The sequence below is a fragment of the Gobio gobio genome (assembly GCF_949357685.1).
Source record: "Gobio gobio genome assembly, chromosome: 4".
NCBI classification, from domain to species: Eukaryota; Metazoa; Chordata; class Actinopteri; order Cypriniformes; family Gobionidae; genus Gobio; species Gobio gobio.
In genome coordinates, this window is record NC_137100.1 from 23664090 (window position 1) to 23681536 (window position 17447).

The 17447-nt window shown below is 40.1% G+C and overlaps 1 long non-coding RNA gene across 1 annotated transcript; it reads right to left on the bottom strand.

Annotated features, from left to right (window-relative positions):
* Nucleotides 1-555: 555 nt before the first annotated feature.
* LOC307125901 lies at nucleotides 556-2878 on the bottom strand. Its single transcript, XR_013816431.1, has 3 exons — nucleotides 1054-2878; nucleotides 883-964; nucleotides 556-799 (listed from the first exon to the last, which is right to left on the bottom strand). It is a non-coding gene; the product is annotated as an uncharacterized lncRNA (long non-coding RNA).
* Nucleotides 2879-17447: the final 14569 nt, after the last annotated feature.

A 17447-nucleotide genomic window follows, 5' to 3' on the forward strand; every position in this document is an offset into this window, starting at 1 on the left:
CACAGACACTGCATGAAAAGTGGGATTTTCGACCCGTAAACGCCTGTATACTCCCGGAAATCTCCCTAATTTTCGGCAGTTTTCGACAATTTAGAGGCAGCGAACGTCGCGTTCGTCTGTGCCACAAATTGTCGTAAACGAACCAAGACGTAGGTGGAGAGCCCCCGCTGAGAGACAGCGCGGATGTGCGACGCCTCTAATTAGCATATGAATAGCAGCGAAACCAGAGAGTCAACTGCCAGACTTGAATTTACTCACTCACTATTGGCTGAAGCCACTACATTTAAAAAAGAAAAATCCCTCGTGATTGGTTGGCAGATCACTGCAAACCAATCATTATTGGTCCCCCTGGCTCATTATAAATGTAAACCCCAATAATAATAATAAATATATAATTTATGTTGTAATAATTTGTTTTATATTAATGTTATTGTGCTATGAAGTATTCATACCATCAAGGAATATATGGGAAAATTATACGGACCGTGCCGTTTATTCAAAGAAAGAGCTTCATTTATAAGCATACAGCTGTTCATTCAAAGAAAGGGCTTCATTTATAAAACACAGCTGTTTATTCAAAGAAAGAGCTTTATTGTTAAACACACAACTATGTACAGTGCAGCAGTAATGTCTCGTAATGTAATGTAAAGTTCGGCAAGCTCCAGGCTGCGAGAGGGCGGTGGCCGCACAATCCATCCAGACACCCTGTCAACAAAGCCGTCTTCCTCGTCAAACATGAGTTCAATGGTCGCGCACTTCCAAATGTCCACCTCATTCAGCACACTCTCGCTTTCAGCAACTGTAATACAATCCATAAAGACAATAAGCAACCTGAAAAATACTCACATTGACAAAAAACGGATCTAATATAATAAATCTTACCCTTTTTCTTCTTGATCGACTCCGAGCTAAACTTCGCAGTTTCCGCACCGGCGTGTCGATTCATAATACGTCTTACAGGCAGCTGGAAAACAATTACATGAGACTGGTATTAATAAAAACAGTCACGGTAAAATTAAACAAGGAATGAGAAACACATTAGAAGTTACTTACACACAATTTCGTCATGATCAGCGGTTAAATCTGGACTCGTGGAAATCGCTCCAAGCAGATAAGAGCTCACGGCTTCGTTATGAGGCGAGGATAACGTTAGTCTGTGAAAACAAAATGTGCAGTTTTAAGCTCGGATCTATTAACGCATCCATTTCCTTATACAGCTGAATAAAAGCATATTCTTTAAATCGTAACGTTACATTACCCATGCTCTGGTTCATAGCGCCTGCAGTTTGCCTCAGAGTTGTGAAGACGAAGACAGCCTCCTGAAAATGAGTCGAAAAAGTTGGTCGCGTCCATGCAGAGATTGAGTTGAAGACGGCGTCCTGTCATAGTTGATCACGAAAAAGGAAAGCAGCAAAAAAGATAGGAAATGTAAAAAAAAAAAAATTTAAAGCTCGTCTTCTACGCGTCATGGCCATGACCTCGACCTCGCACGTCATTGGACTAGGGCTCTACTATGGAACGCGCCCGGGGCCAAATCTCTTTATACGAAACGCGTGACTTATTACTGTTTCAACACGCACTGTTTTCCGCGTCAACGCAGCAATTTTTCACGTGTTTCTTTTGTATGTGTAGACACGCACATTCTGGTCGTGTAACAGGCATACACACACAGTCGACGCACAGTTTTAACATGTTAAGAAGACACATTTGAACGTGTTTCTTAACGCGCACATTCTGTACATGTCGAAGTCTAATATATATATATTTTTTAAAAGCAGACTTACCTTTAGATGTAGCCTAGGCTACATACATATTAATATAAGATATTCATTAATTGCTTAACTGACTACTGTGCTAGAGTAAAGTAGCCTAATGTTACAATGTATATTAAGTAAATGCTTAATATTATACAATTATTATAATTTATCTATATGGGTTATTGTTTGTTTTTTAAAGTTAGGCTATATATAATTTCTAAAAGTATATATAGGCTAATTTACACAGCACATATTTATAACTGAAAACACACACACACACACACACACAACTTTATTCACTTTCACATAATAATGTTTTTGTAATTTGGTGTTTAGTTTGTTGTATAGTTTGTTTATACTGTTCTGTCTCTGTTTTGTTTCCAGGAACATCTGATGAGTGCTATAATAAAATGACTTAATTATATTTAAAATATGTTTTGATATGCATTTTATTTATATTATTCATATTTTATTTACCCATAAACGTGTCTTTAGGAAGCCATAAGTTATAGAGACAAGAATAACTTTTGCCATTTAAATGCCACATTAATTTACTGAGGACCCATACAGCCAATGATCATGTGTGAAAACACTTATACATAAATTGATCACTTAGAAATCAAAACTAAGGTTTGAGAAAGAAAGAATATGCATACAACAAAATATATTGTTTCATAGCAGCTTCAGTAACAAGTTCAAAACAAGTTCTGCTGTTAACCGGCTCTAACAAGCCAATATAGTGTCAATATTCAGCTCAAGTGACTTCAGTGTTGATTCAGTTCAGTTGATTCAGTTCAACTGTAAATTCCTCAGTTGTGCATATTTGTGTGTAGTTAGATATATGCAAAAACAACATTTTTGGAAGAGTTAAAATAGTTTTGCACAAAGTGTTGCTTTTGCAAGCGATGTCTGATGTTTTGCATGTTGTGTGTTTTGTGTGTAGAGTTACAAGAAATGGAGCCATATTTTCAGAAATTGTGTGTAAGCAATTAGATAAAACTGTAAATGAATCCAGTTTATTTTAGTTCAGGACTCATAGTCCAGGTGTTAGTAATCTGTGCTTAATCTTTGTTCCAGGCAACAATTTTTTTAACTCGCGATTTACTAGATTAGGCCTACTCTTGGCATAATTTAAACCCTGTCCAGGAAACCACCTCTTGAAAATCTGCATTGATAATTCATTAAATGTGGTGTGAGCTCAATTTAAATGACAATTACAGAAAAACACAATCTGACTTAACTATAAACACACAAACTTGTACTTTTCACATTTATGATTAATAGCCATTTAAAAAATCATTCACAGTGCAGGGTGGAAAAATTAATTTTGGTATGTAAACTGTATGCTTTACTTGATTTATTTGTGTGCTTTGGTTCATTGTCTTGTTGCATCACATAACCTCTCTAAAGGTTGAAGACATGAACTGCTGTCCTGTATTTTTTATTTTTTTTTACATAACATTGGTTATTGCTAATGACATACAGAGTAATTAATCTACACTGTGAGCCCGGACAAGTTGAATCTACTTAAAAAATTGGAGCAAACTGGTTGCCCTAAAAAATTTGTAATGTGAACTAAAACGAGTACATTTAACTTAAATTTAAGTTAACATTTTAACTTAAACTTTAAACTTGTTTTAGTTAAAAAAATTCAGAACCTAGATAAAACTCCCCCTGCTGCTACTCTGATTTGCATTTGTGTAGCTCACAGCATGTTCATTTACATGATAAAGCCTCCCCTAGAATTAAGGGGAGGGGGGGTCATGGGGGGACAACTGCCAAGCAAGGCCCACGTCAATTTCCGACAATTTACGGCAGTTTTCAGTGTTGCCTGCAAATTGCCGTGCACAGTCGTAAACCTGAAGTTCCACGGCAATCTACAGTGCCACATACTGACGAAAATCCCACTTTTCATGCAGTGAGATGTATAAAATCAAGCACCTAGGCATGCAGACTGCTTCTACAAACATTTGTGAAAGAATGAGTCACTCTCAGGTGCTCAGTGAATTCAAGTGTGGAACCGTGATAGGTTGCCACCTGTGCGATAAGTCCATTCGTGAAATTTCCTCGCTACTAAATATCCAATGGTCAACTGTTAGTGGTATTATAACAAAGTGGAAGTAATTGGGAATACAGCAACTCAGCCACGAAGTGGTAGGGCACATAAAATCACAGAGGGAGGTCAGCGCATGCTGAGGCGCACAGTGCACAGAAGTCGCCAACTTTCTGCAGATTCAATAGCTATACAGAGCTCCAAACTTCGTGTGGCCTTCAGATTAGCTCAAGAACAGTGCGTAGAGAGCTTTATGGAATGGGTTTCCATGTCTGAGCAGCTGCATCCAAGCCTTACTATATATATCATACTATATAGAACATACTTTTTAGTGCATCAAAATAAGTGTTTATTCAACATAACCTACTCAAGAGAGTATGCGATTTCGGATGCAGCCATTGTGTGGTTTGATTCATAGGCTAGAAGAGCTGCATGATTCTGGATAAACTGAGAAACAAGACAAAATGTCAATTGCTGCAATCTATTAATAATGTTTGTTTCATTTGAATGAACTATTTTGAATGACTGAACAGTTTGAATGACTGATTCCATAACTCACTCATAAAGACTTTACTTGTTTCATTACTGGAAGAATCATCAGCGTTTTTGAACAAATCTCTTGAATGAATGATTCAATGACAAATACATTTTTGAACAGTCACTTGTCTGCTGCTGTAATCGATGCAAACGTTATTCAAAGCGCCAAGTTACTTTAAAAAGGTAATTTGTGCTACTGTAGCTGCCACAATTTTTTTTTTATGTTTCAAGTTTAATAGACAGGCGAATTGTCGTCATTTAGAATAGAAATAATATTGCATGGTGGATGTTTGAATCGAGATCTTTTCATCTTTTGCTTTAAGGCCTTTTAAAAGTCAACAAAGACACTGATTTTCTTTTTATTTCTTGTTTTATAAATTTGTGCCTTTAACATGATTTGTAGGAAAGCACATTGTATATGCCCTAATTGGCCTTTAAAACTATTGCTTTAAGATTTTTGGTTATTTTTAATAAGGCAGTAAACTGATCGGTAGAGGTCTTTGCCGTACAGTTTCCATATTTATTTTGATTTATAGTACATTGTGTGCTCAGTGTGTGTGATGGTAAAATGGGGGTTTTACAGACATCTGGATGAAACCACATGATCTGCTGGTATATTTACTGATCTAAACACTCTTATCTCAGCCAAAATGACACACACAGAGGAAGACTGGTGCCCAGGAGCAGGACAAGCCATTCAGTCCTTTAAGTCAATATTTACCTCACACAACACAAGCAAATCCTAGAAGTGCTAACTTCACATCCAAGTCATTTTCACTTATACTTGTGTTTGTCTTCCATCAGAGTCATTAAAATTATATTAGGTTTCATTTCTGCAGACAAAACTCCATTCTGATCGGCCAGGAAGGGTCCAAAATAGTCCAAAATCACTGAAGAAATAAATTTACCCTTCGGGGACAGTTATGATTTACTGCAGATGGAGTCTGCTAGTAGTTTGCATGTGTTTGCATAAGGGAACGGGTGGACGGGATAGTGCAAATGATCAACTGTTAAGATAGTGTGAGTTGCCTGCCAGGACACAGAGTAATAACAGATACGCCGTATGGCAAGAGATGAGGGAGGAGTCCCTTGAGCACCCTCTATTTCTCACCTCAGGCAGGCCTTGAGACCTGTTCTTACATGCTAGCTGAGTTAAGGCTGCGGGGGGCTTAGGGCAGGTTGGGACAGATCTTCACTAGTGCTCCATATTGCTCTTAATCTTAATGCACGTCTCTCTGGCTCTGAGTTTACATCATCTTCTCTGTGGTATTGAGTTAGAAGTTTGTGTTTGACACTTTTCTTCCAACAGTGCAGTGACACTATATACCCTATAAATATTTAGGGAACCTTATTGGTATTTCAAAAGTGTATTTGGTTTGCCCATTTAAGGAAAATATATACAATACTATTGCATAGATTTCAAAAGTTTGGGGTCTCTGAGATTTTTTTTAATGAATACTTTTTTTAAAGTGACAGTAGAATTTTACATTGTTCCAAAAAAATAAATAAATTCTGATAAATTCAGCTTTCTGTTCGACAAAGAATCCTGGAAAAAGTATCATAAAATATTGTCACTAGGGATGGGCAACAGTGGTCGAGTAATCGAGTACTCGAACGTGACAGCGATCATCGATCATGAGAAAGATGATCGCCCTGACTTTGCCGCTACGCTCCGGCTCTCCACCCCTGCGTCTCAGTCTGGCTCCTGCCTCCCTCAGTCCACAGTTGCCCCGGTTCTGACGCAGCCCTCCAGATCGCCTGCTCCACCTCAGGGAGGTCGTCAATGCCTTCAATGTCACAGAGTTCCATTGACCCTTCATCCTTCCCCATGGCTTCTACCTCCTGCAATGCCGCCGTGGGGCGCTAGCTGGGCGGGGTTCTGGGTATCAGCCTACAGCCTCATCACACTCAAGGCATTACACTGGCTACTACCACCATCTGATCCTTCCTGGTCTAGTCTATCATCCATTCATCCCTGGCCTCTACCACATCCTGATGCTCCCTGATTTCATCTGTCTGCCAGTCAGCCTTTCGCCAGCTCCTTGTCCGCCTCCCAAGCCGCTCCTTCTTCAGTCTTTTGTTCATTAGGTTTCACTATCATAGACTTTTAGTTTGAAATTCTTAATTTCCCGTGTTCTTTATTCATGTTTCCATCTTTAATTTCTTACTATGTTCATTCATTTAATCATCACACCTGCTAGTTGTTTTAGTTCAGTATCTGTGTATATTTAAGTCCCTCATTTCTCTGCCTGTGTTGTCAGTTATTACTTGTGTTTGAATGAGAACACACTGTTATGTTACCTGTGGATGATCTGAGTTTGATTAAATACTTTCATCTGACCTTCTTCTGTGGACTTTATTAATTAAGATTGTGACAAATAATAAGCAGCACAAACTGTTTTCAACATTGATAATAATAAATGTTTATTGAGTACTAATCAGCCAATGATTTCTGAAGGATCATGTGAAGCTGAAGACTGGAGTAATGGCTGATAAAAACTCTTTGCCATCACATTACATTTTAAAACATATTCAATTAGAAAACAGTTAAATTTTAAATTGTAAGAATATATTAGCCTAATATTACTGTACTGTATTTTTGATTAAATAAATGCAGCCTTGGTGAGCGTAGATTTCAAAAACATTAAAAAAATCGTACAGATCCCAAACTTTTGAACAGTAGCGTATGTCATTTGTACATCATTGTTCATAGAACATTACAGGTTGTACTTGATTACTATTATAGTGATTACTACACTGCTAAATGAAACCATGAAGTTCGAGTGTGTAGTTGAATGTGCAGGGAACATGCATCAGGCTGGTGTTGTGATAGAAGATATGGATTTATGGAGAGTGGCGCCATCATCTGGTGTGAAATCATGCTGCAATCACCTGTGAATAGCTAAAGTTCTGCAAATAAAGATGACATTAACTCTATGACTGTAAATACACTGGAACAAACTAACTAGAAGATAAATTTTTAAAAAAAACAGTTTACAAAGCAAGTGGATCATGCATGTGTGAGACTGTAATCTACTTTACATGTGCTCAGGTTTTAAAAATAAGTCAGTAAGCATTCTTGTTTAAAGGACCAGTATTGGAAACGGCTGTAAGCAGCTTCCTTCTTCATTTTAGTGATAAAGTCAGGAGTTTTTAAATTATATCTGTGTTTATCTACTGCTATAGGCCTACTACATTGTTGAGATGAGCTCTCAGGAACAGCACAAATAAATGCCATCATCATCATCATAAATCATCAATCCTCGTCATCAGTGACTCGCGATAAATAAATAAAAAGTGTTAAAAAAGTACTTGCCTTTTGAGACAGAGAGGTATTAGATCTCTTTGAGAGAAAGGCTACATTCAAAACATTTGGCACAAATCTAATTACATATTAGCATTTGTCATAGCCAATACTGTCTACATAGCCTGTGCACAGCACTTCTACAATAAACTGTATAACCTGTAGGCTAGTTGAAACTTCATGCAATGCACTTACTGCCTCAGATGCGGTCTTTGACGGACAAAACATGTGCAACTCTCCAACAGTTGCTGGTAAAACCTCCATTTGAGCTTGATTTTGGTAAAAAAAAAAAATAATATAATGACATGCAAGTGTCTGACCATATATAAAGCCTCAATATTCTGTTTTGGGTACTAATGGAAAAGCACACTCTATTAAACTAATCTGTACCATATGTGAACAGTAGGGTGCGATATCACAGAATAACATTGAACTCTCAACTGAGTCTTTTGCTTTGGAGAAACAGTAAGAGTATGCTGTGTGGTTTAAGGTAAGCAAAGACTAATATTGATTCTATCTTTTGCATTTCACATAGGTCTTTTATTATTATGCCTTTTGCTATGCTATAGGCCTATGCACAACACAAGGTTACAAAATAGTGTAAAGTTTCACTGCTGTACTCCGTGATGTAGAGCTGGAATGAATTAAAAAGAAATGTTACCATTTCATTAATAACATAAATCATTGTATACCTGGTATAGGCCTACCTAGCAATAGCATACAGTATACCTATCAAATTTTTAGCAGATGTGTGGGAGAGCTTTAACATTCTGTCATTATTTAGCTCATGTTGTTCGAAACCCTTCTGACTTATGCGAAACATAAAAGCTGAATAAATTTAGTGGTCACTCTTTTCATACAATTACAGTGAATAAGACCAAACGATTCATAGAAAAGAGCTGGCTCAAAAAATATATTTTCTTCAAAAATCAGACATCACTCTCTGGTGAACTCTCATAACTGTGCTAAGGACAGCTAGAACTGAAGATTTTCAGTGAATAACTTAAATTGTGGTTCCTCACACAAAACTATCATATGGCAGAAGAAGGGCAGGAGTCATGTGGTTATTTTTATAATACTTTTATGATGGTTTTGTGTCCTTTTGGATGCTTGAAAGCCTCATAAAAGCCACTGGGAATAAAGAGCCCACGAATCAGAAGAGAGAAAGAGAAACACTGGAGACTGTAACCCAGTTTCCCAAGAAGACAGAGCTTAGTTAAAGGGATAGGTCACCCAAAAATTAAAATTACCCCATGATTAAAAAAATAAAAATCAATGCGTCTTTGTAAGAAAAATATCCATATTTAAAACTTTATAAAGGAAAATATCTAGCTTCCGCCTTCCATATTCAACTTACTCGCAGTTCGTAATGCTTACGCTACATCTAGGGTTGCCACCCGTCCCGTAAAATACGGAATCGTCCCGTATTTACAAGCAAAATGACGCGTTCCGTATCAAACCAATACGGGACGCGATTTGTTCCGTATTTTACATAGGTCCACACGTAGTTCAACAAACACACAAGGATTTTGCAGTGTGGAGAATACTTATAGCAAATATAAAGAAATCAATTTCACAATAAGTAGTACAGGAGCTCATTTGTGCGTGATTGCGTTTTAGCGGCTTTGTTGCCATAGCGGCGGAGTCTCGAGAACATGCGCTGTGCCAGTGTGCCTGTAAACTTGCCGGTTTTTTAAAAACATGTCGAGCTCGCGTCGCGTCCACCGTTTAAACGCAAGAGGATCTCCAGATATAGAGCTGAATATCAAAAAGGTATCAATGGGTCTGTCCAGTTACTCATGATGAACCTCAGGCCAACTGCACACTTTGTGAGAAGCATTTCAGTGTCTCAGACTGACTGACTTAAAGCAACAGCGGTGACAGACACATCTGTGCTTCTAAAGTTAGCCTATAGTTTTTTTTAATGGATAATATCTTAATATAATATTATCAGAGCTTTGCAGACAAAATTATTATTTTGTAGACAGGTTAATTAATAGATTATAGCCTAATAAATGTAATTATTAATTTATAATTTAGCTACGCTATAATCATACATAAACAATAATCCTGTCATATAAAGTTTATGACATTTAAAAAAATTTTTTGATAAAAATGGGACAAATAATTACATGATAATATAGTCACAATTTAAGTAAATTAATTTAAAAAAATTACATTTTTGAAATTCAAAAAAGTGATTACTGGTTCAGAATGACTGCTTAAAGGGACAGTTCACCCAAAAATGAATATTCTGTCATCATTTACTCACCCTCAAGTTGTTCCAAACATGTATACATTTGTTTATGTTGAACACATAGGAAGATTACTATGGAAGTCAATGGTGCCCCCAAAGAAGCCTGGTTACAAACTTCTAAATATCTTCTTTTGTGTTCAGCAGAACAAAGAAACTCATACAGGTCTGGAACATCATGAGGGCGAGTTGATGACAGAATTTTCATTTTGGGTGAAATATCCCTTTAAAGTGCACCAAATAGGCTACTAAAAAGTTCTTTAGAAATAAATAAAATAATCAAATGTAAAATAATATAAAATGTGTTCTGTTGCAAGTTCACATACTTGATCTCATGTTTTCTTATGGTTTATTATTGAGCTGGGGGGGGGGGGGGGGGGGTTCATGAATGGGTGTCCCTTATTTTGCCACACCAAAGGTGGCAACCCTAGCTACATCCTACGTCAGTTACGCTTTTTTCTTAAATCGGCGAGAATAGTTTTTGTGCGCAAAGAAACCCTAAATAACGACCTATATAGTGATGACGATTTCAAAACACGGCCTCATGAAGCTTCGAAGCGTTATGAATCAGTGAGTCGAATGAGCAGTTTGGATCGCCAAATTTCAGCAGTTTGGCGGTTTGACACGCGATCCGAATCATGATTCGGCTCACTGATTCATAACGCTTCGAAGCTTCATTAGGCCGTGTTTTGAAATCGTCATCACTATATAGGTCGTTATTTAGGGTTTTTTTGCGCACAAAAACTATTCTCGCCGATTCATAAAGTTATTTTAGAACCACTGTAGTGAGATGGACTTTGTAACAACGTCTTTAGTACCTTTTTACGGGTCTTGAGAGTGAACCGTGCCATTGTGCCAATGGAGGCCTTTCAGAGCCATCAGATTTCAACTAAAATATCTTAATTTGAGTTCCGAAGACGAACGGAGGTCTTACGGGTGTCGAACGACATGAGGGTAATTAATGACAGAATTTTCATTTTTGGGTGAACTAACCCTTTAAGTCGAATACGGAAGGCGGTCCACCAGAAGCTAGATATTTTACTTTATAATGTGTTAAATATGGATATTTTTCTTACAAAAACGCATTGCTTCGCTTCAGAAGGTCGTTATTAACCCCCTGGAGCCGTGTGGATTACTTTTATAATGAATGGATTCACTTTTTGGGCTTCAAATTTTGGGCTTACATTTATTGCCATTATAAAGCTTGGATTAGCCAGGACATTTTTTTATACAACTCCGATTGTATTCATCTGAAAGAAGGATTTTTGGGAGAGCATAAAATTCAGCATAACTTTTTAGTCTTTATTCTTTCCTAGACCACTTGACGTGACTAAACTGAGTTAAACTGACCAAAGAGCAATGTCAATTTATGTAATCTGATATGAGATATAATGATAATAGTATCATGTTTTAGGTCTAGACTTACAGTACCTGAATGTGGATGTCATTTTGCAAAAAATCCTCCTGACATACTGTGCGTTAACAGATCTTTGAAGTACTATGGTTGATGGATGATCTGGTATTAGATGGAAAGCCATGAGTGCTTTTTCAGCAAATGATTCTATACCTGCTGCATTTCTGAAGCGATAAATAAAATATTGCTCTTGGCTCCTTACAGATATGAAATGCTTCAGTAAATTGTCCCTCATGTGGAATAATGGTAAAGGTGTGCTCAGTATCACCCTCTTTCCTCTCTTCTCCTTTCTGAACAACTCAGTATCACTGCTGTAGGTACTATGGGCTAAAGTAGCTGTTTCCAGTCTCCTAATGTTTAGAAGTCTTAGAAGTTACATTTATAGAATGATGAAGCAAAGAATATTGACTTTTTTTTGTAAATCGTTTTTTTATTTTGTGCTTTTTGCCTTTTTTGTAAAGGACGATTTCATAGATATCACCTCAATGTTGCCAGGGTGTTATGGGTGATTGCCAGGGCATTGTTACATAGTTGTTAAAATTTGAGGCACAACGGGCAAGAAAAGACATAAGATGAAAAGATTTAAGATGATTTTAGGCAAAAAGGCTGAAAAAATTCATAAATATAGTCAGTGGTAAAATTATTTAATCGTTTATCATTTTCAACCAATAGGTGGCAATGTGACCAAATCTATGTGGTGTGGTCAGAGTGAGGAGAAAATGACAAAGTTTGGACGAGTCATTTTGGCATCAATTTTGTTGCTGCGCTATACGAAAAAGATTTTGTCTTTTGACACGAAATCCATAACTTTTTGTCGGCATAGTCTGAATGATGTGTGATGTGTGAATGATGATGTGATTCGATTTTGGGGAAAAATCGGACAAAGGGTTTCTAGGAGGAGTTTGAAAATGTTTTAAAAGAAAAACAAAATGGCGAACAGGTGTTACATAATGTGGTATTCACGAACACGAAGACTAGGAATAATACAAGGAGATAGACTTTAATGATAATATCTTGGAAACATGGATGCTGGATGCTGACCAGGTATGGCTTTGTCCAAGGAGGAGCCTCCAGTGCAGTACCGGTTCAATGGGAAGCCAGGGCGCAACCGACATCTCAGGAGACCAGGGAGACACCAACAGTTCAGGAGGCCAGGGCGGCGACATTTCAGGAGGCCAGGGCAAAGACAACAGTTCAGGAGGCTAGGGCAGCAACAACAGTTCAGGAGGCCAGGGTGGCGACAACAGTTCAGGAGGCTAGGGTGGCGACAACATTTCAGGAGTCCAGGGCGGCGACAACATTTCAGGGACAGCCTCTGTGGGTGTCGGCTGTACAGGGGATCACTACCTCTGTAGGAAAGTCTTTCCCTTTAATTGCACTTTTATGTTTAACCACTAGAGGCCATCCAGCTTACTGATGCTATACACTTTCCCCTTTAAGAATATGCGCTTTCCCCTTTAAGACTATGCGCTTCACACACACACACACACACGCCCCACACACATACACAAACCCCTGTAATTGTGTACTGTATTGCAACCCTATTGCTCACCAACGACCTGTACTTAAGTGCCCAACTTTATTAAAGTTTTTGGATGAAACTCTCCGAGCCCTTACTCTCTTACCGGAGTCTCCAGTCCTCAAGGCCTATCTGAACAATCCAGAGGTTCCCCCTCTACAAATGGTCCTTCGAGCCGGATGATAGCAACCTTGAAGACAACATGCAGTCAGAGCAGGAGGTCACAGAGCCAGTTGTGCGTCCTTGTACTCAGCGGGAGAGACATCCACCAGCCTACTTAAATGATTATGATGTTGGGTATCAACCAAGCCAAATTTCAGATTCCAGTGGGAATATCAGCAGTATAATACCAGCCGCACAACCAGACAATGTGACTGCACTTAGTAGACCACCTTCAACACATTTATCTGCTAGTTCACGTCCCAGTCACGCAAGGACAAAGACCAGCAGAAGCTCTGGATCCAGCTGGACATCGGCTTCACGACTGACTGATCTACAGGCAGCTATTGTTGAGGAGAAAATGAAGAGCATGGAGCTTGCAGAGATGCAGAGACAGATGGTGGAGGAGAGCAAAGCTGAAGAACAGTGTGAGTTCCTGGATCAACAAGCACGCCTAGCGCTTTATGAAAGGGAAGACCTACTCAGAGAGCAGCAAAGGAGAAGTCGGCAGTTGGATGAAGAGGCTCGTGCAGCACACAAGACAAAAGAACTGATCACCAAGCAGCTTGAAAGACAGTGCCGCATTAAGCAGAAGGAGATGGAGCTGGAGAAACCGTGTCTCGTCGCATCCCTTCTTCGAGAATCAGAGACTGAAAATTCAACATCTGTTACACGTACCAGAAGTGAATTTGACCCAGGGCAGGTACAGACTGATATACTCTGTTCACAGAAGGTAGAGGTTGCTCACCACACACCACATCAGTTATCTGATAATCCACAGCACTCAACACCTTACATACATCAGGGTAATGCTGACAGCACTCAGCCCTTAACCTCACACTCTGTTCCTGAGCACGCTACATTTCTCTCTACATCCAAACCATTACGTGTAGAACCTGTAAATGTTCTTTCTTCTCCTATCTATCCTGTAGTATTGCCGAATGTGTCCCCCCAACATGTGAAATTGCCTACAGCGAGTGTATACCCTCCTACAACAGGGCAGCAGTCATTGTCTTTTGATAGACAAACCTAAAGTCTAGGTCAGCCAGGTGCAGATTCAACCGGGACCAGCTATGTCCAGCCGCCTTCCTTTGCAGTCCCAGTACAATCTCAACCTCAGCCTCCAACGGGTCAGTTACCTCAACCTGTAAGACAATTGCAGTTTAACCCTCACCCCTTATTAGCGCCTAGTGTCCCAGGTGTACAGCCACTAGCCCCAGTCAATATGATGGACATGTTGATTGCCAGTTCATATGGTATACCCAAACCAGCTCTGCCCAAATTTGATAGTGGTAGGGAGTCTGACTTTGCCTTACTCAAGATGGCTTTAGACAGTCTTGTTGGTGCTCACACTCACCTCACAGAGCAGTTTAAATACCAAGTGCTTCTAGACCGATTGAAGCTGCCAAGTGCCTACAAATTGACCCAAGCCTATATGCATGACCCCACTCTGTATACAACGGCATTGAAGGCCCTCCAAGACAAATATGGGCAACCCCGTCAACTTGTACAGAGTGAACTTGGAGCTATATTAAACTCTCCATAAAATTAAACAGAGTCGGAGATGCTGAAGCATTTGATAACTTTGCACTTTCAATACAGTCTCTTGTGGGCATGCTTCGTTCACTAGAGGGTGAGAATGGCTATGAGCTGAAATGTGGCTCACATGTAGACAGACTTTTAGCCAAACTGCCTGCCAGTTACCTTGATGGGTTTGTCGAGCATTGTCTAAGTCGTGGAATACTAATCACAGGGACAGACAAAACATACACCCTGCTGGACCTATCAGCTTGGCTTCAGCTGAAATCCCAGGCAAAATGTATCTCAAGCAGAGCTGTGGAGATGTTTCAAGAGCAGATGAAGCCTCAGAGGAAAGGGAATAGAATTCCGAGTCAGCCATCATTTTCTGTTTACTACAACACCAGTAGTAGCCCAGATAAACCACAGCCTACCTCTCCGACTCACCGCGCTTTCCCACTAAAGCTTAGAGAGAAGCCTAAACCTTATTGTCCATATTGTGACACACGTGGGCACTATCTAAGTTTGTGTTCCAAATTCAAGTCACTGAACATTGACCAGATAGCAGGATGGCTTAAAGACAAAAGCTGTTGGCGTTGCGGACGCAACCACAAACCAGAGGCATGTACCCTCAAGAAGCCCTGTAGAATATGTCAAAAGCAACATCTTACTGTGCTACATGATGTCAATGAACAGGAGCCCAACAAAGTTCTGGTATGGTTAGTACCCATCCAGACACCATTTATCTTGATCATCCTAATCGTCCTCAACAGGTCATGTTAAAGGTGGTCAAAGTACTACTGCATAATGCTGAACGCTCACTAGAGGCATATGCTTTGCTGGATGATGGTTCAGAGCGGACAATTCTCATTTCTTCCGCTGCACAATATCTCAAGCTGCAGAAAGAACCAGAGACGCTTTCACTGAGAACTGTACGGCATGAAGTCATTTACCTGAAAGGGGCATCTGTTTCTTTTGAGATTTCCCCCGTTGACAACCCTAGATGTAGACAAAGACAAAGATACATCATGCATTCACTGCGGATGAACTGGGTCTTTCTGAGCACAGTTACCCAGTTAACCTACTGATGAAGAAGTACAAGCATCTACAGGGTCTGCCAATCCCAGCAATTGACAAGGTGAAGCCTGTACTACTGATTGGTTCTGACTTTCCACATTTGCTCATCCCTATCCATCCTGTTTGTGTTGGCCCTTCTGGGGGACCTGTAGCCAAATGTACTTCCCTTGGGTGGACACATCAAGGTGCCGCCAGCTTGTTCCATCTTCCTTCTGAAGAACAGCATTGTTTCTTCACTGCATTGAGCTATCCCCATTCTGAGCTTCAGAAGCATGTTGAGAAATTGTGGCAAATTGATACGTTGCCCTATATTAGTGAGAAGGCAGCCACCCGATCCAAGCTTGACCAGCACGCCCTTGAATTGCTTGATCAGCTGTAAGGGTTAATGTCGATGGCATAAGAAGATATGCTACACCGCTTCTCAGACGGAAGGATCATCCTTGTCTACAAGCACCCAAATCTGCTTGCCTTTCTCTACTTCGAAGTACAGAGCGACAGATCACAAACAACGCCAAACAAGCTATGACCTATTGTCACGAGATCCAAAAGCTGGAGACAGCAGGATATGTGAAGAGATTGACACCTGAGTTTGTGGAATCCTCTACTGAGTTCAATTGTTCATATCAGTACAGAGGACAAGCGCTAAATGATCACCTTCTTCCGGGTCCCATCTTGGGTCCTTCCTTGCTTGGTGTCCTCCTTCGGTTTCGTGAGCACATGGTGGCTATCAGTGGAGACATTTAAGCAATGTTCCACCAGATCAGACTTCTGCCAGAAGGCCGCTCCTTGTTACGCTTCATCTGGAGAGACATGAAGAGGGATGAAGAACTAAGTGTCTTTGAATGGCAAGTTCTTCCTTTTGGGACGACCTGCAGTCCTTGTTGCGCCACATATGCACTACAAAGACATGTGAAGGATAACCGCGAAGGCTACGAAGATGTTCAATTGTCTGTAAAGCAGGCATTCTATGTGGATAACTGTTTGCAGAGTCTAGACTTTCCTGATAAAGCCCGTAACCTCATTGACCGGATGCGCAGTCATTTGTCTTCTGAGGGCTTTGAAATCCGCCAGTGGGCCAGTAATTGTCCAGCTGTAGTAGAACACCTCCCAGTTGAAGCCCAAGCAGCCAGCACCGAATTGTGGCTTTCCGAGCATAATTCAGACCCGCAAGAGCCAGCTCTAGGTCTTCATTGGAATTGTCTTACTGACCACCCTGGATACAAACCTCGCCAAGTTGACTGCTCCCAGCTCTCACAGGAGCGCAGCTGGCAAAGTTGCTCAATAAAGAGCTTTCTGTTCCATCAGGTGATATAATTCTGTGGACCGATTCATCCACAGTCCTGAGCTGGCTAAAATCCGACTCTTGTCGCTACAAAGTTTTCATCAGGACACGCATCGCTGAAATCCAGGACCTGACTTTGGTGTCAAATTGGCGATTTGTCAATACCGCAGATAACCCAGCAGATGACCTGACTAGGGGGAAGACTTTGCTAGAGTTGAGTGAACCTCAGCACTAGAGTCAAGGGCCATGCTTCCTTTATCAGGATCGCAACACTTGGCCATCCTTGCCTGAATTAGCAGATCCTGATTATCATGATGAGTTGAGAAAGCAATCATTCATTGGAAATGCTTGTCTTGCCAAGCCCCAACCTGACATCTCTTATATTAAGAGTTGGAACGAACTGTTGAAAGCCACTCACCAATCCCTTCACGGGGCGGCTGCTATCATGACTGCAGCAGATGCCATATCAGCTGAAATACACTTGTTAAAACAAGCTCAGAGTGACAGCTTCCCAGAAGAGGTGAATGCATTAACCAAAAGTAAATCCATATCTGCCCAGAGTCGTCTTGCTTC